Raw genomic sequence first — 23,349 nt, forward strand, 5'->3', positions numbered from 1 at the left:
TTTTAAGGTATTGCGCAACATTTATGACGTCAGAGCTAGTTACAGCAGACTGGCTGGCACACAATGGAAACTGATGTGAATTTACTACAACGTGAGTAGGCTGCTTCCCTACAGTACCTGCAAAATTATATCACTCTACGGCATGTAGCTAAGCAGATATGACGTCATAAACATGGAGACGCATGAAAAACTGCTTTTTCTTAATGTGTAGAGGAAATCTCCCAGCTTTATTTGAATCCAGTTTTTCATAATGAGAGCACATGGCGATATCCAATGAACTTATAATATAATTTCAGATCTCTCCAAAAATTTTCCTGGATTACATGCGTAAAGTAAAAAATTTAATACATTAGCCCTTTTGTGAAGTAATCATACATTTGAAACTTTTGTATATGAGAGTGCAATGCTTTAAATTGACAAGAGTTTTCTGACCTTTTTTATTCGATTATCTACTTCCTCTCCTCAAGAGCTCTTCAAAACGGTAGGATGGTAAACCATTCCTGTTTTGTCTCCCATCGCTTTCTCTGAAATAATGGAAGCTTTCAGAGAGACGATTCAATTTAAGTAATTTAATTAAGTGACATGCGCGTAAGAGATGCAGACAATAGTCGCCACTAAAGGAGAACACTTCATTTGGTAGTGGTAAACGATTCTGCTATGGCACTGTGTTCGCGCTAAGAAAAGAAATTGCAGAGGTTTAGTACAAAGTGTTGCATCAGAATACTAGACATTTTTACCACCATCGATTAAAAATAGTACAGCCGGGCCTGTGTCTGACTGGTACTGAAGATGGACAACTGTATTGGTTGGAGACCAATAAGTGAATCTTTCTTAGAATATCTCGTACAAAAATTACGACAAGGTACTTTAAATGACCGGTAATGTATCACAGAGCCGCTTTGTGTTTTGTTCCGAGACAAATTACGGGCTGAGCACGGTACGTGTTCGGTCATTACGCCTCCCGACCGTTGGTTACCAATTTCGCTGGTCCATCCGTTAAATATTTCGAAAAGTAGTGAATGAATACATATGCATTTCAAAGTTAGAATAAAGAGAAGCATTCTCTAAATGACAACAGTAGAGTAGATCACACACACAACTTTAATAGTGTTTAAAGCCAGTGGAAAAAAATATGCACACGAACAGATACTTACGATATAACTCAATTCTGTAGCACAGAAGACGGAAGAAAATTCAGAAGTGAGGAAGTGCACAAAACATTTGGAGGTACAATTACATTTTGTTGTTTTAGCGAACGAATACAGCATGTCTCTGAATGTCCAGAGGGTTTTTGTTTGAAATACGGATCTCTGCTATCGTTCTTGGGATATCTACGTTTTACGGTACCATTTTAAACAAAATACCTGTGTACGTAATTAAATACGGACTAGAGCTATGCCCTACCTCCAATATCAATTAGAAAAACGACGTTGTAAATGTAATAAAAATTGACTCCTGCTCTAGCACACAGATAACCGAGGTAACCTAACGCGCCCATATGCCGGAGTTGACTGTAAATAAACGAAAAACGCAAGGTAGGTGTACACCGGTCATTATGTGAACTCGTTCCGTTGAAGGGGCCGTGTACGTTGAATTCACTCAAACATCCTACTGAAGAAGTTGCACCGGAATAAACACTCCGAGTAACTATTCAGTAGCCTGACTCTGCAAAATATATCCGCCGCTGCTCGTGAAACATGAATTTGCGACGTGTTTTAGCGGCGACCAGCGGATCTGACTGAACAAGGGGAGCAGTCAGAGAGATGCCATAGACATCTTGCAGTAGCATAGCTCACTGATCAGTCTTGTATAACTACTACTCCTGTTCTGGCAAAGAGATTGACTCAGTTTGCAGCCACCTACCATGGAGTTTGGAGGTATGTCGATATATTCCCTACTCGTCTAGCCACCTCAGTGATTGATGGAGCGTCGAGTCCCACCTGAGGGCATGGCCTCTTCAAGTTGCAGCACTGCCATCTGAGTGAGCACTTATTGGGAGCACTAGGCACCATTATCCAGTTGGTCTTCTGGCAGGCAAGTCAGTAGGCCTATGGAGCAGACTATCATCCGTCATCACTGGAGCATGAGCTGCTGACGCCAAGCTCTGTTCCTGTCGCTATGCCGTGGTCTGATCAGAATGTGTGAGTCCAAACGACGTCACTTGGTCACCAAGTCTCTGGAACTGCTAGCAGTCATGGCTGGAGCAGTCGATACTTCACCATGTAGTGTCCTCAATGCAGCTGCACAACCCACACTGTCGTCGGCACATTCCTAGCGTGATGAACACCTTTCTTGCCCCACCTCTGCTAGTGACCTCAGAATGAAGACATCTGTGTATCTTTGAGCAATAAATGTTTACTTTGATAATGACTACAGACTGTATTTTATGTAATCAGACATTCTGTTCATTTATATGTCATTACAAGAGAAACTAAAATGTCGACGAATTAAACAGAAAGAACCTTCACTTCAAAGTTTTAAATTACATATTTTGAGAAATAATACATATTTCACACTTTATTGCATAATTTTACATATTTTAATATTATTGTGACATTATTTATTACACATTTTCGTAAATTCCATGAATTTTCGTTACATAGCAAGAAAGAAAGCAATTAGTTTTATAATATTGTTCCTCAAACCGTCGTAAGTCTCATTACACTCAAAGCTGAACTGTGGAAGTTCAACGCGGACGACAACGACTCGCTCTAAATGCGCAAACCTGTGAACAAGTTTCTTGCAAAACATTTAAATTTTGCATTTTGCATATAATTGCTTCATTATATTATTATTTTCATATTTCACCAATTTTGGTTACATATTTATTGTAGATATTTCCTGATTTGATATAAAATCCGGGCTTTATTAATTACGTTTCACTGGTCCGTCCAGGCATCTGACAGGCCGTCACATATCAAGTCGCTACTCACCCAAACGCAGGTGTTGTGAACCATCTAGATCCTGACCTCGACGATCTACTGTCACCACCTAACATAGGGTCCAACGTCACAGGACGCTATACTTTGAAAAGCTGTTTATTAGCGTTTCCGTGTAACTGTGGATATTATGTAGAAGGAACAGCATTTCCACTCTGCACATAACGAAAGATTACAGAGAGGATTTCTCCTCCAGAAATAGAATTTGAATGTTGGTTGTATAAATAGGCTGTTTAGGTTTGTATGTTGGCAACGCTACGTAGTGCTCTGTATGAAAATCGCTGACTGCGCTGTGTACACTCTGTGGCTGGTCTGACACATTGTTGGAATATTCGCTTGTATAGTATTGGGCAGTTAGATGTAAACAGCGCGTAGCGTTGGGCAGTTGAAGGTGAGCCGTCAGCAGTGGTTATATATATAATGACTTTTGAGCACTATTAAGGTAAATACATTGTTTGTTCTCCATCAAAATCTTTCACTTGCTAACTATGCCTATCAGTAGTTAGTGCCTTCAGTAGGTAGAATCTTTTATTTAGCTGGCAGTATTGGCGCTCGCTGTATTGCAGTAGTTCAAGTAACGAAGAGTTTTGTGAGGTAAGCGTTTCATGAAAGGTATAGGTTATTTTTAGTCACGGCCATTCTTTTGTAGGGATTATTGAAAGAGAGACTGCGTTACGCTAAGAATATTGTATGTCAGTTTAGTGATGAGCAGAATAAGTACAGAGAGAACTGTCTGAGTACGTTCAGTTTTGCTCAACTGTTTCACTATCAAATAACGTAGAAGTTTACCAGCACAGTCATTCTTTACATACAAAGGGGAAGTTTCAGCTGTCTGTGACAAGGCAAAACGACTACCACAATGAATCGAAATTCGACAGTGGCAGCATCGCGGCCTTTCGATGCTGGCTTATGTGTCAAGATATTACTGTTTGCGTTTCACGGGGTTGCACGATTGTCATGAGAATACGTAATTTAAAGATTTAAGGAGGCACTACGTAGTGCCGTGTAAGATCTCCATGGCCCCACGCGTCTAGCGCTCGAGAGGGATTTTATAGCCGCATCACGCACGTTGAGTCAAGAAATGGACTTGTTTCCACCAAAACAGATTACACTCCAACAGGGCAACGACATCTACAGCACCATGGAAAGTCAGCACACGTACCACTGTTGCGGCTTTCTTCCATGTGGCAGCAGAGACGTGCGTCAATAACGGCGCACCTTCGACAATATCGGACGTTGAGGAGAAGCATTACGTCATTACGTCCTGTTTCCAGACGACTACCGCATCTGCAAACGGCATCACGGTGGATGTATCAGTGAGTAGAGGCTGCGTGGAGTACAATTGCTGCTAGATTTCATTTGCCATCGTTACGATTTCGACCTATTAAGGCCAGAGGTGGTGCCACACTTTCGAGATCTCGGTGACCCTATAGTTCAAGAACATAATGCAAGATGACATGTTTCTTATCTATCCTCAACGAAGGGGTTGGATGGTAATAAGGAAACACCCCGAGAAATGCACTTTTGAACACAAATGCAGATGTCTAGTCGTTAGCGCTGCTTCCTTTGGATCACAGGGTCCCGGGCTCGATTCCCGGCCGGGTCGTGGGATTTCTCTGCCCTCGGACTGGGTGTCTGTGTTATCCTCATCGCTTCATTATTAATCAGGAAATGGCAAGACTGTAAAGTGATAAGATTTGGAATTTATACAGGCGCTGATAACCATGAGCGCCCCGCACACCGAAATCATCATCATCATCATCACAAATGCAGATGCTAGCTAAGCTCGCAGGTTGTTTTTGACTATAAATAGCATCTGTGCGATTCTCTTAATACTTTTCAAGCATCCATAGTAGTTAGAACAGTATTCTGTGAAGTTCTGGATGTATTATATCGCATCTAAATGACTTCAAACATGAGAAAATTGTTGGTGTTCATGTGATGGGTGTTTCCGTAACGAAGATAGACGAAGTGTTTGGTGTTTCGAGAGGCACCATATCGAAGGTTTGTATTGCATACAGGAAAAGTGGGAAAACATCATCCGATAAGCCAGAACGTGGAAGAAAGTATGTGGTGATCGATCGTGACGGACGGTAATAGAAGAGGAGTGTGGCGGAAAATAAGAGGATGATAGCTGTAAACTGAAAATCATACTCGTGAGCCCTGTCAAGGTCAAATCAACACTAAAGGAGTTTCATAAGCAGGGAGCTGAAGTATGAAGTGGATTCCAAATCAACACATCAGTCATAGAAATGCCCATGAGAGAAAAACGTGGAGCAGAAGACATAAAACCTTGACTATGGAGTAACCGGAAGAATGTCTCTTGGTTGATGAGTCTTGTGCCACAATCTTTCCAACTTGTAGCCGTGTTTACGTCCCAAGAGCGAAACGTCGTGGGTATATGGTGCTGATTTCGACAGCCTTACCCCAGTATTCCATGAGCCACACTGTTACTCTAGAAGGTCGCGGTTTGTGTGACCATTTTGGTTGTCAAGTCCATCCCATGGTACAATATCTGGTCCCCAATCGTGATGCTGCGTTCCGAGCCGACAGTGCCGCTGTTCAAAATTCGCAGCTTCTTGGACTGATTTTGTGACTTCTACGATAACTTTCCGCATCTCCCCTGGCAACAACAGTCACCAGATCTCAATATTATTGATCCTTGCTGGTCTACTTTTGAGAGACAGCTGCGTTATCCGTATCCACGTCCATCGTCACTAACTGAACTTGCCACTGTTTTGCGGGAAGAATCGTATAAGACTCCATTGTAAACCATGTAGAACCTTTACTTATCCGTTCCTAGACGACTGAAATGTTCTGTATGCCACGTGTCTCCTGCACGGCATTAGGCGTTGTAATGCGTTGTGTTTTCGGTGTTTCCAAATTTTGTCAACGCAATGAACCCAGTACGGAGAATGTTAGACTAATGCTCAGGCCAATATGGTCTCTAAATCACTCACGCACTGAGGACATCAGTCATGGTTTTCGGAGAGATGGCACCCAATCACTCGCACTCTGCTACCATTGATGAACTCTGTCTTAGATATGACGCAGCATGGAGAAACGTATCTTTATTCGTCGTCAAACCATAGTTGGACTCAAGGCCCAGACGGGTTAGAGGCTATGATGATCCCAGACGCTACAGTTTTTCTTACTTAATTTTGCGTCCAGTATACCCCCAAAACATCTACAAATTTACTCACGTATTATTTCGACTGTACTGTACATGCACGATAGCTAAAATTTAGTTATTTGCTGTCTTCCCTCTGTTGCTATATTATTCGACAGCAGTGGACTACTGTGATCTTAATACTCTAACAGTCAGCTTATTCAAGTTAAAGTGTCTGTGCCAACAGTTTTTTAAGGTCTGAAGTCAAATATGTAACAAATATCTCCATAGCATGGTCAATTCTGTGGATGTAGCGTAAATTAATTTAGACGGTATTTTCACTGATATCAGAAGTTCGTTAACGGTTCGTTTCAGCAAGATTTCACATATGGGCCACAGAGTAAAGTACTCAACTTCTTACCGTGATCTGATATGCCGAAGATTTTGTTTCAACAGAAAAGAGTATCAGGGTTATCATAATTAGAGACATATTTTATCAGATCTCTAATAAATAAACATTCTACGACAAAAAAGACAAAAAAAGACGAACCGCGAAGGAAGTATCTGAAAGGAACGGAAAGCGGTAGATGTCCGCCTCGAAAGTAATCAACTTTGGATTCTACACATTTTTTCGTGTGAAGCTTATTTTACGAGTTATTCTGGTTTGTCAACTTAAAATTTACACCCTGTATTGTGACGCCAGCTGCACAAAAGTTGTCACTTTGCCTTGTTTGTTGCTGGACCAGTACTGACCACACATATCGATCATCACAGCATCTTTTACACACATGGGTTTCATAGCACATGCTAGACACGTTTGTTGATAACATTTATGTGATTATCTAAATATATAACCGTTTTAATCAGTGTATTAATATGCTGAATCTGTGTACGATATGAAAAGCTTTCTAATTTAGTCAGGAAAAGGCCTGGCTACGTGGGGCCATCGTATAATGTTACTTGTTACCTCGAAAACAATTAAATTATTAATTTTCTGTGTTTTTGCAGGTTCGTGTCTGCAGTCCTGGACAGTCACCATATCACCATACGATAGAATGCTGCTAGAGGAACCAAAAAAGAAATAACGCAGCCAGTGATACAGTGGAGTGTCGTACGGTAATTCATTTTTGTACACCTGAAGGGGAACATCGCAACAAGACCTTGCTGATTTGGCGGAACTGTACGGCAACAGTGCAGCATCATTTGACAGAGTGGTTAGTTGGTACTGACATCCTCATTGTGATCAGACAGGTCTGATTGACGGAGCATGAAGTGGAAAGACCTTTTTTTTCGGGCTGCGGATGATGGTATCTGGTTATGCTCTTAAGTGGCGGTCTGAAACCGGAGCATATTGCCGAAACGTCCTGACGAGTTTACAGGAGGCTGTCAAGACGAAACGCCGCTGAAAGCTGTAGTAGAGAGTGTTTCTAGTCCACGACAACACCTCTGGTCGTTCTGCATACGACACAAGTACATATCCTGTTTCTTGGGGCTCGCAAATGTTGCCTTACTCCATAATTTCACAACCAAAAGAAACAACGTTTGTGACTGTGTCCTGTGTATAATGAGCTCGCACATTGTCGTGGAGGAAACATATCCCCGCGGACTGCTTTCCGTGACACTCGATCTTCACAGCCTCTTGTGAAGTCATGCGAGAATTGAGTAGTTTGTACCTCTGATGGTGTGCTACTTACCATCATAATCTGTTAGCACTACATGATGTCACACCCCAAAAACCACTCATTTGCATTTTTCCCGATTATGATTGGGTCTTCGCCTTTTTCAGTCACTGTTAATCCACAGTTTTTGCAGTGCCTGCTTTGCTCCTTTGTTTCTGAGCTGTAGTTGTGCATCGTGCTTTCATTCATTGTGATTAGGCGACTGCAGAAATCGTCTGGCTTTGCCTGAAACCATTGCCATATTTGCTCTGCACCTCGATTCGGTAGGCTTTTGCAATGAGGGTGATGAACCGGAGAACCCAGTATGTTGAAAACCCTCTTATGACTGACATTAACTTCTTCCAGTACCGCGTTGATTGCAATATGCTGATCTTTAAGCACCAGGGCTTCCACCACTACTGTGATTTCCTGTTCTTCACAGAGAGAGCGTATACCCCGTTGTTCTTCATCATTCACACTTTTCTGAGCAGACTAGAAGCGTGTGCGCCGCCAACAACTGTCTCATAAGTTGGTACAATCTTACTATACAGTTCCACCAACTTTGCATCATTTGCTGTATCATAGTTCCCCATCAAACGCAGAAAATTAATTCCCACACAGTACTGCACTTTATCAGTGGGCTGTGCCATTTGGTTTTTGGCTTCTCTAATAGTGTGCTATGGTATTTTATCGCGGGGATTTAAAAAAACGTTCAAATGTGTGTGAATTCTTAAGGGACCAAACTGCTGACGTCATCAGTCCCTAGACTTACACTCTGTTTAACGTAAGTTGAACTAACTAATGCTGAGACAAACAGACACACCCATGCCCGAGGGAGTACTCGAACCCACAGCGGGAGGGGCCGCGCAGTCCGTGACATGGTGCCGCGGGGATTTCAGTGTGTGTCAGGTCTGTAAATATGCATCTGCAAACAAACATAGAGTTACAGAAGAGCCGAGCAAAGACACTTCTGAGTGAAGTCAGGATAGTTGTTGGGAGCCTGTGAAACGTCTTTGACCCTAGTAGAATATCATTCGAGTTCATTCATTTATTCACAATGTTTAAAAGTCGTCGTTCGTGCGCACCAGTCTCGGCTATTGGTCATTCAGCTGCATGTTGGATCTTAGCTGGCGTCTGTCTAGTCGGCTCAGTGGTTGCACGCCAAGGATAAGATGTTACCGATCCTGGCGCTGCGACAGGTTATCGGCTAGAAGGTTTGGCCATTGCCCATCGTGAGGTGATCTCTCGTTGCCTGCCGGAGTGTACTCAGTCCCACTCTGAATTCTATGATGACCCTTGATAACCAATTTACAATATACCTGTCTTGATTGTCGTGTGGTCGGTTGATCTCCTCCCTACTACACGATAGCTTTCAGTCGCTGGAGGCGCCTGAGTGTTGAACAGGAACATGGAGCCCAAGAGGCCCTGTTGTTGGCTTCTGCACTGAACTTCAGTGCTTGCAGCACCCCACAATGTGGTGTTGTTGGAACACAGTCAGCTTGACATTAGAAAATAGTAGGTGATGAGCACCACGAAATTCACGAGGTGAAGACCATCAGCTCAAGGACATCATCAGCTAGTTCATAGACTTTGCTGGAGCGTCTAGGCCAAAGATTCACTACAGTGTGGTAATCATGGAATCGAGTGCTCTTACTGTGAACGCCATCAACCCCAATAAGAGACTCATGACGAGAGATTGAACGCCGGAGTATTTAAAGGGGGGCCTGTCGGTGTGGCCGTGCGGTTCTAGGCGGTTCAGTCTGGAACCGCGTGACCGCTACGGTCGCAGGTTCGAATTCTGCCTCGAGCATGGATGTGTGTGATGTCGTTAGGTTAGTTAGGTTTAAGTAGTTCTAAGTTCTAGGGGACTGAAGACCTCAGAAGTTAAGTCCCATACTGGTTAAGTCCCATACTGGTTAAGTCCCATAGTGCTCAGAGCCATTTAAAGGGGGCAAGCATGAGGCTACGATGTGAAGTTTGGTTTGCAATGACTGCATATATCCTCCTTATTGCTGTAGTCACTTAACAGGCTGTCAACTGCTGTCAGTTCCTAACTACATGCTCTCGTATAAGAAGCGGAGGTTCTTGCACCATACTTTACAAGGTAACGAATATGCTTGTCTCACTTCCTTTGGTTTCCTGTCACCGTTTCTTTTTGCTGAATGCGTATTTTCACTCTGCAGACTGTGTCGTAATTCGTCGAGGGTCTGACCGATATAAAACTTACCGGCTCAGCCGGCCGGGGTGGCCAAGCGGTTCCTGACGCTGCAGTCTGGAGCCGCGCGACCACTACGGTCGCAGGTTCGAATCCTGCCTCGGGCATGGATGTGTGTGATGTCCTTAGGTTAGTTAGGTTTAAGTAGTTCTAAGTTCTATGGGACTGATGACCGCAGATGTTAAGTCCCACAATGCTCAGAGCCATTTACCGGCTCGTTTCCTGCTTCCGCTTCTGTCTATGGCATGAGTTGATTTTGTCTGTAGCAATGTTAATGACTTTTAGTGAAAATTTCTAATTTTCTATCCTATACTGTTCAGTGCCGTGACAAAATAATCGCGTAACTTTACTTTGTCGAAGTAATAAAACATTATGACTAATGACAATCTTTCATACATTACAGCCTGGTTATGCTTCGTCGTGATATCGCAGTGCTATATCGACTTTGCAGGAAATTACTTCATCTGGGAAGCAAACAGTGACATTCGCTGTACCGCGCTGAGTAGGAAGAGAGCAATGTAAACAAGCTAAAGTGATCAGTCAGTGAGGGAACTTGCAGGCAGAAGCTCAAAGCGCCCGAGTTCCCCTCGGGCATTGGACCCAGCAACAGCTCGTTTATTTCCTCCTGCTGACCGCAGCCCGCCTTCCAGCCCTAGTACAGATGCGAGGCGGTTGATTACAAAAGGCGGCCCGGGCAGAGCTGCCGCGGCCCGCCTTTATCTAGCCCAGCGCGAGTCCAACAATGCCCGGACCTAGCCCCAACCGCAGGCACGCGACACGAAATGTCAGGGGTCGCGCGCGCGCTCGATACCACGGCGACGAGTCTCCGCTACGAGGTGCGAGCTGCGAGCGGCCCGACTCGGCGCCATCGGCCCGTGAGCAGCCATTCACCGAGACTCGTCAGCTGTGCAGCGCCTGGTGCCGGCAGACACACCATTCCACACACCGGTGACACAACAGATGTCCTCAAGCTTCACTGAGCACGGTTAATGTCGCACCTTCAGGCACCTTCAGGCGACGTATCACTAACTCTGCGTTATACGTGTCAATCATCAGACTAAAAACTCACCATATGTGATGCCGAAACAGTGGACGATTTACCCTGGCTGTTCCTGGTGGACCTTCTGGATCAAATTCATCTCTGCCATTTTTCTTCATACAATGAAGCGCCAAAAAAACTGGTATACGCATGCGTATTCAAATACAGAAATATGTAAACAGGCAGGCGCTGGGGTCGGCAACGCCTATGTAAGACAACAAGTTCCAATGGTTCAAAAGGTTCTGAGCACTTTGGATCTTAACATATATATATATAAATGACCTGGGAGCATATACTGTATTCAAACATTATGAATCACCTCGAAGGGAACGATCTATTGATACGTAATCAGCATGGTTTCAGAAAACATCGTTCTTGTGCAACGCAGCTAGCTCTTTATTCGCTTGAAGTAATGGCCGCTATCGACAGGGGATCTCAAGTTGATTCTGTATTTCTGGATTTCCGGAAAGCTTTTGACACCGTTCTTCATAAGCGACTTCTAATCCAGCTACGAGCCTATGGAGTATCGTCTCAGTTGTGCGACTGGATTCGTGATTTCCTGTCAGGAAGGTCGCAGTTCGTAGTAATAGACGGCGAATCATCGAGTAGAACTGATGTGATATCAGGTGTTCCCCAGGGAAGCGTCCTGGGACCTCTGCTGTTCCTGATCTATATAAATGACCTGGGTGACAATCTGAGCAGTTCTCTTAGGTTGTTCGCATATGATGCTATAATTTACCGTCTAGTAAGGTCATCCGAAGACTAGTATCAGTTGCAAAGCGATTTAGAAAAGATTGCTGTATGGTGTGGCAGGTGGCAGTTGACGCTAAATAACGAAAAGTGTGAGGTGATCCACATGAGTTCCAAAAGAAATCAATTGGAATTCGATTACTCGATAAATAGTACAATTCTCGAGGCTGTCAATCCAACTAAGTACCTGGGTGTAAAAATTACGAAGAACTTCAGTTGGAAAGACCACATAGATAATAATGTGGGGAAGGCGATCCAAAGGTTGCGTTTCATTGGCGGGACACTTAGAAGATACAACAAGTTCACTAAAGAGACAGCTTACACTACACTCGTTCGTCCTCTATTAGAATATTGCTGCGCGGTGTGGGATCCTTACCAGGTGGGATTGACGGAGGACATCGAAAGGGTGCAAAACAGGGCAGCTCGTTTTGTATTATCACGTAATAGGAGAGAGATTGTGGCAGATATGATACGCGAGTTGGGATGGAAGTCATTAAAGCAAAGACGTTTTTCATCGCGGCGAGATCCATTTACGAAATTTCAGTTACCAACTTTCTCTTCCGATTGCGAAAATATTTTGTTGAGCCCAACCTACATAGGTAGGAATGATCATCATAATCAAATAAGAGAAATCAGAGTTCGAACAGAAAGGTTTAGGTGTTCGTTTTTCCCGTGCGCTGTTCGGGAGTGGAATGGTAGGGAGAGTATGATTGTGGTTCGATGAACCCTCTGCCAAGCACTTAAATGTGAATTGCAGAGTAATCATGTAGATGTAGATGAGGTCATCAGCTCCCTAGAACTTAGAACTACTTAAACCTAATTAACCTAAACATCACACACATCCATGCCCGAGGCAGGATTCGAAACTGCCACCTTAGCGGTCGCGTGGTTCCAGACTGAAGCGCCTAGAACCGCTCGGCCACTCCGGCCGGCTAAGACAACAAGTGTCTGGCGCAGTTGTTAGATGAGTTGCTGCTGCTGCAACGGCAGGTTACCAAGTGAGTTTCAACGTGGTGTTATAGTTGGCGCACGAGTGATGGGATACAGCATTTCCGAGGTAGTGATGCATTGGGGATTTTCCCCTATGACCATTTCACGAGTTTACCGTAAATATCAGGAATCCGGTAAAACATCAAATCGTCGACATCACTGCTGCCGGAAAAACATCCTGAAAGAACGGGACCAACGACGACTGAAGAGAATCGTTGAACGTGACAGAAGCGCAACCCTTCCGCAAATTGCTGCAGATTTCAAGGGTGGGCCATCAACATGTGTCAGCGTGCTAATCATTCAACGAAACATCATCGATATGGGCTTTCGGAACCGAAGGCCCACTCGTGTACCCCTGATGTCTACATGACACAAAGCTTTTTCGCCTCACCTGGGTACGTTGACACTGACATTGGACTGTTGATGACTGGAACCATGTTGACCGGTTGGACGAGTCTCGTTTCAGATACTATCGAATGGAAAGATGTGTACGGATATGGAAACAACCACAGGAATCCATGGACCCTGAATGGCAGGGAACTTTTCAAGCTGTTGGAGGCTCTTTACTGGTGTGTGACGTGTGCAGCTGGAGTGATATGGGACCCCTGATACTGCTAAATAAAACTCTGACAGGTGACACATTCGTAAGCATCACCTGTATCCATTCATATCCATTGTGGGTTCCGTCGGACTTGGTCGATTTCAGCAGGACAGTGCGACACCTCACATGTCCAGAATTGCCATAGAGTGGCCCCAGGAATACTCTTCTGAGTTTAAAAAGTTTCGCTGACCACCAGACTCCCCAGACATGAAAATTATTGAGCATATCTGGGATGCTATGCAACGTGCTGTTACGAAGAGATCTCCACCCCGTCGGACCTTTACGGATTTATGGACAGCCCTTCAGGATTCATGGTGTCAGTTCCCTCTAGCAGTACTTCAGACATTAGCCGAGTCCATGCCACGTGGTGGTGCTTCACTCTGCGTGCTCGCGGGGACCCTAGGTAGGTGTACTAGTTTCTTTGGCTCTTCTGTGTAGCAGTTTCAGTATATAAACTGCCGGAAAAATGTCCAGCACCCTTAATGACTTGGTCCAGTGGCACCAGGGTATAATACGTGCATGCTGAGGTGCTGTAGTGTCACGGACATTGGCAATCAGATAGCCCTCAGTAAGCCTGTCCGCGCACCCTCTGTTTTGACTCTGCACGCAGCAACTCTGCTGGGCTTCGAGGTGAACAGCGTTTGTAACATTCATTCTTGGATACAACCACGGCACAGCGACGAGTAAGTACTCTTGTTAAACTATATGCGTTTCGCTTACAACTCCAAATGCAAACGCTCAAGTGCAATAGCATATGCCAATGACACACTAGTTGTCAAGGCGGAGGGCTCAAGGGTCAGGCTGGAAAGAGAAGCGGTGTGTTGCGTGTGCTTCGACGCAGAAGTTCTCAGGTAATAAATTAAAAATCGCAGAAAATAAGACTATCTACCTGCTGGCCTAAAACAGGCTTTTCCACTCGCGGAATCCTAATCTCAGAACTGGAAGAGCTCCGGTGCAGCCCAGTGGAATATGTGGGCTTACTTTTTGGTGAGTAGGTAACTGTCACACATATTTACCGGATATATCATAAAGTCGTCTCAGTTATGCAACTACAGACAAAACTGGGATCCTTTGACATTAAGATCTCTTTTCAATTACTTAAACTCTGTCATGTTGCAATCCTCACTGCTATAGCACGAATTACATACAGTGTCTGGGGTCACAGACTGCGATACATTCGATATAACCCTAAAGTGTACACAGAACAATGTGCTTCTGAGGCTCACAGGACCGTTTGTGAAAATTCTGGTGGACGCACTATTAGTAACCCTAGGCGTGTGCCCAACAGATATTACTGACAGATACAGAAGTTTTCTTTACTGGCTTCACAAAGTGGAATCTTCCAAAAGTGAGAGAAACTACGGGTCGGGAAATAGCAACCTAACTATAGCTAAAATTATGGCAAAGAGACTGGGACAATATCGCAAGAGGTCACAGATTATATGACAGATTTCCAGACATGAAGGAGACGAAGGTTATGAGCTATGTAAATCCATACAGATGCATGATTCGCTGCCTGACAGGCTATGGAGCATACCCTGAACATTTATACACTGTGTCCCATAAATGCTGCGACACACTTCGAGACGCTGTTAGAGGGTGTCTTGAGGAACAAATAGAGAGTAGGAACCCGTGTCCGCGTACTTCATCTAACAGCGCTACAGAAGGTCTAAGTTATAGGTCAGTGGTCGCCAAATGTTTTTGCTGAAGAGCCAATACTGACATTATTGGGTATCATCTCGGGCCGCATGTGTACCGATCTTATTATTAGTTGGTAAACTACATAATTTAGTATGTCTTAGTTCCCAACACAACAGCTGTAATAAGGGCGCGAATAGTTGACACCTGGGCCACTAGTGATGATCAGTAAAAGTTGGCATCTTCTGGGACACATCGAGTCGACTGTCCTCTACTTCATATTTCTGCCTGCGTTAGCAACCCTAAAGTTGTAACAATATAACTGCCCGACGAAGTATTGTTGCGTTGGTGTGAGGGGATAATTATTTGATTAACTATGGTATTTGTGCTTTTGTTCAACCGCCCTATTGAATTCGAGACATAACTAGAGCAGGTTGATAAATGATTTAAATCTTCTACTCACTGCGTTGTGTTACAACAGCCTTAGTTAATTTAATGCTCCTAACTATAAATTAGGACCGACTGTACATTCACGAATGCACGTTACTTTCGTGTTAAAATTTATACCATAGCAGCTGACCAGTATGACTCACGCACGATCGTGAGTTGTCAATACTGAAACACAAACAATAAAACGTTCTCCCTCCCAATAAAACACCCAAGCCCTCAGTAGCCGCACTACTTACACCTCTGCCACTGGGGTAAGCGGCCAGCTTGACAGAGCTCACCGCCAAATTCACCAACCTCAATTAAACTTTGGCACTTCGTAGGATATTTCTATCTCTTTAAGCATTTTTGTTTGCTACTGAGCAGGAAAAGTACACTCATAAGAGGCTGGTAATATCACAAAACATTTTTGTATATGGCTGTTAATTGTTAGACACATATTATGACAAAATATGGCTGAATACCGCAGGGCGCATGAATACTTGATTCGGACCGCATGCAGCCCGCGGGCCGAAGTTTGACGAACACTGTATATAGGTGCTGGTCCTTACCACTAGGTTACCCGCTCGGCAGCAAACGTGACTTCGTACGCTTAACTTGTCGTCTGTTACTCAGTGACTGAGACTGATTGCCGCGATCGCCAGTGGAGAAGATGGAGCTAACTTCTTCGTAGAAAGACCGTGAATGCGATGTTCTGTTGTCTCGATTAACAACGGTCTTGGACACGGATTTCAATCTGCTCTTTATTTTTTCACTGGAACCCTCTAAACGTACAATGCTTTTTTTAGGTATACAGGATAATAATAAAGTGCAGATGGAAACCCACGACCGAATACTTCATTGACCAAGGCAACAGAGTATCACAATCATACGAATCAAGGTCGTTAACTTTGACACTCTGTAGAGTCGTTGGGTGACGTTTCGGGACACTGGTTCCTATCGTCGATTTCTTCCTCAAGACACCCTCTACAACTCCTCGAAGTTTGTCGCAATATTTCTGGCACAATCTGTAGAGAATAAAGAAACGTTCAACAAATGTGAGTGCGTGTGGCGACACTGACACAGCAGATCATATCGTATTTCAGTGCCCTGCTTATATAAGATTTGCGACCACAAATAATAAGCATCGGTACATTAAGGAACACCGTCAGAAACAAATACAAATGGTAACTGCTGATCGAAGTGGGAAATAAAGTGTCTGTTACAGAAAATAGAAAATTTAGGCTCTGTAAGAGACAACCCTATTGTGCCTAATATCGTTGAAGTGAATACTGTGAGTGCAGTGAATATCACCGAGGATGCATCGACGCCGGATTTGATCCCTACACAGAGGACGACCAGAAGCAGATATGTGACCAACAACATGGCATATGTGGCAGAATGAAAGAGAACTTTCTATTGAGTACAAAGTAACAACAATAATTTCATATTTTTTATCTTTGTGCATGTAAACTGTACTTGCATCAAAAGCAATTTGCTTTGACTATGTAAAACAGCAGACGTTACGCCGTCAATTAAGTATTATTACTTATGAAACGCAATTTATGTTTCTAAAGGATATAAAAAGAACAGTGTACATGCACTAAACGATGTGCGGTCCTCAGTATGTGGAAACAAAAACAAAGAGAAGACGTCAGTTCCCTGTTTCTCTCACACATATTTCTTCATGTTTATATCCCTAGCAATGCTACCAATACTACCAACAATCCTACCATTTACAATGTCATTTATGTAGCATACCAAAACTACCGAACAGCAGTTGTGGTAGACTGACTGCGACTCTAGTTATTACTATATGTGTCTTTTATACACCGAATAGCCAAAGAAACTGGTACACCTGCCTAATGTCGTGTAGGGCCCATACGAGCACGCAGAAGTGGCGCAACAACACGTGGCATAGACTCCAGTGATGCCTCAAGTATTGTTGGAAGGAACTGACACCATTAATTCTCCAGGAAAGTCCAAAAGTCCAAGAGTACGAGGGGGTGGAGATCTCTTGCGAAAAGCACGTCGCAAGGCATTCCAGATACGGTCAATAATGTTCAAGACGGGGGAGTTTGGTAGCAAGTGGAAGTGTTGAAACTTAGAAGAAAGTCCCTGGAGCCACTCTGTAGCAATTCTGGACGTGTGGGGTGCCGGGTTGTCCTACTGGAATTGTCCATCAGAATGCACAATGGACATGACTGGATGCAGGTGCTCAGGCAGGATGCTTTCGTACCTGTGCCCTGTCTGAGTCGTGTCTAGACGTGTCAGGAGTCCCATATCACTCCAACTGCACACGCCCCACACCACTACAGTGCTTCCACCAGCTTGAACAGGCCTCTGCTGTTATGCAAGGTCCATGGATTCATGAGGTTGTCTCCATATCGGTACACGTCCACCCTCTCGATGTAATTTGAAACGAGACTCGTCCGACCACGCAACATATTCACAGTCATCAATAATTCAATGCCGGTGTTGACGGGCTCAGGTGAGGCGTAAAGCTTTGTGTCGTGCAGTCATAAAGATACACGAGTGGGTCACCGGCTCCGAAAGCCCATATCGATGATGTTTAGCTGAATGGGTCCCACGCTGACCATTGTTGATGACCCAGCACTGAAATCTGCAGCAGTCTGCGGAAGGGTTGCACCTCTGCCACACTGAACGATTCTCTTCAGTCGTCGTTGGTCCCTTACCTGCAGGATATTTTTCCGGCCTCAGCGGTGTCGGAGATTTGGTGTATTCATGGTAGACTCGTGAAACAGTCGCACGGGAAAATTCCCACTTCATCGCTACCTCTAAGGTGCTGTGTCCCATCGCTCGATCGCCGACTACAACGCCAATTTCAAACTCATTTACATTTTGATAATTGGCCATTTAGCAACAGTGACCGATCTATAAGCTGCGCCAGACACTTGTTGTCTTATAGGGGCGTTTTCGACTGCAGCGCCGCATTCTGTCTGTTTACATATCTCTTTCTGTGGTGCTTCAGTGTATTTCCAAAACTCGAACGTATGTCTGCGATGTGTGTAAGACTTACGGATGTAATTAAAAAGCGAAAAATTTGACAAAAAAGCGGCATTGTAGAGCAGCGGAAATTATTGATCGTGTTTCATTTTTCATGAAGAGAACAGTCTAGGTCTGGTTTTTTGTAACTGTTATGACAGGGACAATTAAGTCATCTTCAGATTTAAAACTGGAATACAGAATAATAGCTCTGTCAAAAAAACTATTTACAGTATTACACATTGATGAACCAAAACATTGTAAGACTACCCGCCGCGAGATTCATCGCCATGTTGTGGCGTTGCAGCCACGTGACATGGCAAGGAAAGTACATAGCCAGAGCAGAGACTACGGGGAAATTATTCTATAAAAACTATGGGCTGTAAATGAGAACCTCTACTAACTCAATTAGTGGTGTAACAGACAACAAATGGTCTGTTGCATCCGCCATCTATCGCCCCTGGCCTACCACAAATTCTAATTCAATGATAAAATTGAGTTGCGGGTTAGGATTTGTTAGTTATGTGCATAAATACTGCAGAAGTATTTGGTTTTTATATGTGCAGGTAATTCAAACACCGAGATAGCAACCGGCGCGGACTTTCGTTGACGCGGCAAGTAGCGGGCCGGCGTGGAGCAAACACAGTGAGGCTGATGACGTCGCTCCATGGAGGTCCAGAGTCGCGGAGGCGGGATACTCCGAGGTGGTTGTTGGACTTCGGAGGAAAAAAACCGAAGAATTTATCATGAGGAACTTGGTGTGTATAACAGCGGAAGTAGGAGGAAGCAATCTGACGGCCGGTAACGCAGTAGTCGGTACCTCAAGAGCAGACTGTAAGTAGGTATCAGAAATAAATCGCTGTAACCATTGTAAAAAAAGGAGTTCTGAATAAGAGTTATTACGAGAAGCAGTCAGACAGCGTCAGTTACTGGTGAATGATCGCCATAGGCGACATTTTCTTCATCATCTGCGCCGTCCCCTCTTTTACTCGACGAATTTAGTGAACATTAAGACAGAGCCGAACTACGCAAATAATAAAACTCAGCAGTGGGGCAGGGACATGCCTTTCACAAAGGCCACATTGTTATGGCCATTCGAACGAGCATCTCGGCAACGACGAAGCTGGTCGGCTATACGCGTGCTACTTTCGTGGGTATCTATGCAACATGGTTAAAAGGACTATGGCAAGGTGTTGACAGTTTACGCCTCATCACAGAAGTAAGAGGTCGGAGGCCTACCCGCTCCGTAAAGTAGTGACAGATATGACAACAGAGTGTAATGCTGGTGCAGGTGTAAGTATTTCGCAGCACATTGTTCAACGCATATTGATGAACATACGGCTCGGAATCAGACGACCCCTATGTGCTCCTATGCTGACAAACGACAACGTCATTTGCGATGACAGTGCTCACGGGATCTTATACATTAGACAGTGCATTAGTGGAAACGTGTCTCCTGATAGAACGAATCAAGTTTCCTGGTACACCAGTTCGTTGGTCATCTCCGGATACACTGACAACCAGACAAAAGGCTCCTAGAAACCTGCACCTTGCAACGGCCGCAGACCGATGGGGGCAATGCTATGGCAGATATTCGCCTCAGCTTTACTGGGACCAGTGGCAGTAATCGTACGCTCCATGACAGTTGCGGACTAAGTAAAAGCATGGAGTGTGACCAATCCTCCGGAAACCTCCGATATTGTTTCATACTTTATTAATTGCTAAATGATTAAAATTTTGAGTAGTTAATGTAACATTTATACTACTGGCCATTAAAATTGCTACACCACGAAGGTGACGTGCTACAGACGCGACATCCAACCGACAGGAAGAAGATGCTGTGATATGCAAATGATTAGCTTTTCAGAGCATTCACACAAGGTTGGCGCCGGTGGCGACACCTACAACGTGCTGACATGAGGCAAGTTTCCAACCGATTTCTCATACACAAACAGCAGTTGACCAGCGTTGCCTGGTGAAACGTGGTTGTGATGCCTCGTGTAAGGTAGAGAAATGCGTACCATCACGTTTCCGACTTTGATAAAGGTCGGATTGTAGCCTATTGCGATTGCGGTTTATCGTTTCGCGACATTGCTGCTCGTCGTTGATCGAGATCCAATGACTGTTAGCAGAATATGGAATCGGTGGGTTCAGGAGGATAATACGGAACGCCGTACTGGATTCCAACGGCCTCGTATCACTAGCAGTCGAGATGACAGGCATCTTATCTGCATGGCTGTAACGGATCGTGCAGCCACGTCTTGAACCCTGAGTCAACAGATGGGGATGTTTGCAAGACAACAACCATCTGCACGAACAGTTCGACGACGTTTGCAGCAGCATGGACTATCATCTCGGATACCATGGCTGCGGTTACCCTTGACGCAGCATCACAGACAAGAGCGCCTGCGATGGTGTACTCAACAACGAACCTGGGCGCACGAATGACTAAACGTCATTTTTTCGAGTGAAGCCAGGTTCTGTTTACAGCATCATGATGGTCGCATCCGTGTTTGGCGACATCGCGGTGAACGCACATTGGAAGCGTGTATTCGTTATCGCCATACTGGCGCATCACCCGGCATGATGGTATGGGGTGCTATTGGTTAGACGTCTCGGTCACCTCTTGTTGGCACTGACGGCACGTTAAACAATGGACGCTACAATTCAGATGTGTTACGACCCGTGGCTCTACCCTTCATTCGATCACTGCGAAACCCTACATTTCAGCAGGATAATGCACGACCGCATTTTGCAGGTCCTGTACGGGCGTTTCTGGATACAGAAAATGTTCGACTGCTGCCCTGGCCAGCACATTCTCCAGATCTCTCACCAACTGATAACTTCTGGTCAATGGTGGCCGAGCAACTGGCTCGTCACAATACGCCAGTCACTACTCTTGATGAACTGTAGTATCGTGTTGAAGCTGCATGGGCAGCTGTGCCTGTTCACGCCATCCAAGCTCTGTTTGACTCAATGCCAGGCGTATGAAGGCCGTTATTAAGGCCAGAGGTGGTTGTTCTGGGTACTGATTTCTCGGGATCTATGCACCCAAATTGCGTGAAAATGTAATCAAATGTCAGTTCTAGTATAATATATTTGTCCATTGAATACCCGTTTATCATCTGCATTTCTTCTTGGTGTAGAAATTTTAATGGCCAGTAGTGTAAAATTGGGGTATCATAGATTGATACCACTACCATCGGCGTTTCACAGTTGCAACAGAAACGCAGGGTTCCGACTGACGACAATAGTGGTCGCACGGAGATCCAATGGATCCAGTGATCCGTGCCCACTAAGTCACGCGTTCAATGGCTCCGCCTACGACCGCTCTTTGCTGCCACGACATAGGATGACCGGCGGCAGCTACACGCTCCAGTCTCAGTTGCAGTCTTCGACAATCGTCAGTCTGAGTCACTCTTCGACAGGTCGCTCGTACGTCAGCAGCAAGGCCTCAAATTTCAAGGTGCTCTTTACTTTGCTTCTAGTATTAGTTGGACTTTATTGCTCTTTGGTCTTTTGTAAAGTTTCTTCGAAAAATTTGGAGAAAGCTACAAGCTAGGTAGAACTCCTGTTTACTGTATTTATGTCTTCGCTAATCATTTATGTGACGGTCCAGCTCCCATACGACGACAGCTGCTGCACCAGTCTGTAACTCACCTCTCATTTCTGTTGTGTACAAAGTAGTACACAACAAAATTCATCCTGAACTAAACCACTCACGACTCTAGTGGGCACTGTATCGTCGGAATATGGAAGAGTTCCACATGGTCGGCTGAATTATGTTTCTTTTTACACCAAGTAGAGAGATACGCCATCAACCAGGCTAAATATGCACCGAGCCATGGTCTCAGGTGGGTAGGGCAGTATTATGCTGTGGAGGACAATAAGCAGGGCCTTCGTGGGTAATGTGGTAGAAATCGAAGGCACTAGGACCACGTGAAGATTACTGCGGACCACCTGCTTCCAGTTATCCTTGGTATCTTCCCCGGCAGCTGTGGCATCTTCTAGCAAGCAAACTGTACGTTTCTCAGGGTCAGATGAGGACCGTGAGAGAGAGAACTCACGCTGAGGACTTGCCCACAAAACACCCCTAATCTCAACGCGATTGTACACGTCTGTGACGATATGAGGCGTCAGCGCGCAACCATGAACCGCTGGCTCGTAATTTACGGGAATTACGTGACTTGTGCGTAGCTACACTATGTGACCAAAAGTATCCGGACAATTCCAAAACATACGTTTTTCATATTAGGTGCATTGTGCTGCCACCTACAGCCAGGTACTCCATATCAGCGACCTCAGTAGTTATTAGACATCGTGAGAGAGCAGAAGGGGCGCTCAGCGAAATTCACTAACTTGTGTCATACGTCTGTACGCAAGATTTCCTAACTCCCAAACATGCCTAGGTTCGCTGTTTCCAATGTGACAGTGTAGTGAAAACGTGAAGGGACACGTACAGCACAAAAGCGTACAGGTCGACCTCGTCTTTTGACAGACAGAGACCGCCGACTGTTGAAAAGGGTCGTAATGGGTAATAGGCAGACATCTATCCAGACCATCACCCAGGAATTCCAAACTACATCATGATCCATTGCAAGTACAATGACACTTAGGCGGGAGGTCAGAAAACTTGAATTTCATGGTCAAGGGGCTGCTCATAGCCACACATCACGCCGGTAAATGCCAAACGACGCCTCACGTGGTGTATGAGGTGGAAACATTGGACTATTGAAAAGTGGAATAACGTTGTGTGGAGTGACAAATCACGGTACACAATGTGGCGATTCGATGGCAGGTTGTGGGTATGGCGAATTCCTGGCGAATGTCATCTGCCAGCGTGTGTAGTGCCAACAGTAAAATTCGGAGGCGGTGGTGTTATGGTGTGGTCGTGTTTTTCATGGAGGGTGCTTGCACCCCTTATTGAGTGGCACTATCACAGCACAGGCCTACACTGATGCTTTAAGCACCTTCTTGG

This window comes from Schistocerca piceifrons, chromosome 3 (genome assembly GCF_021461385.2).
Source record: "Schistocerca piceifrons isolate TAMUIC-IGC-003096 chromosome 3, iqSchPice1.1, whole genome shotgun sequence".
NCBI classification, from domain to species: Eukaryota; Metazoa; Arthropoda; class Insecta; order Orthoptera; family Acrididae; genus Schistocerca; species Schistocerca piceifrons.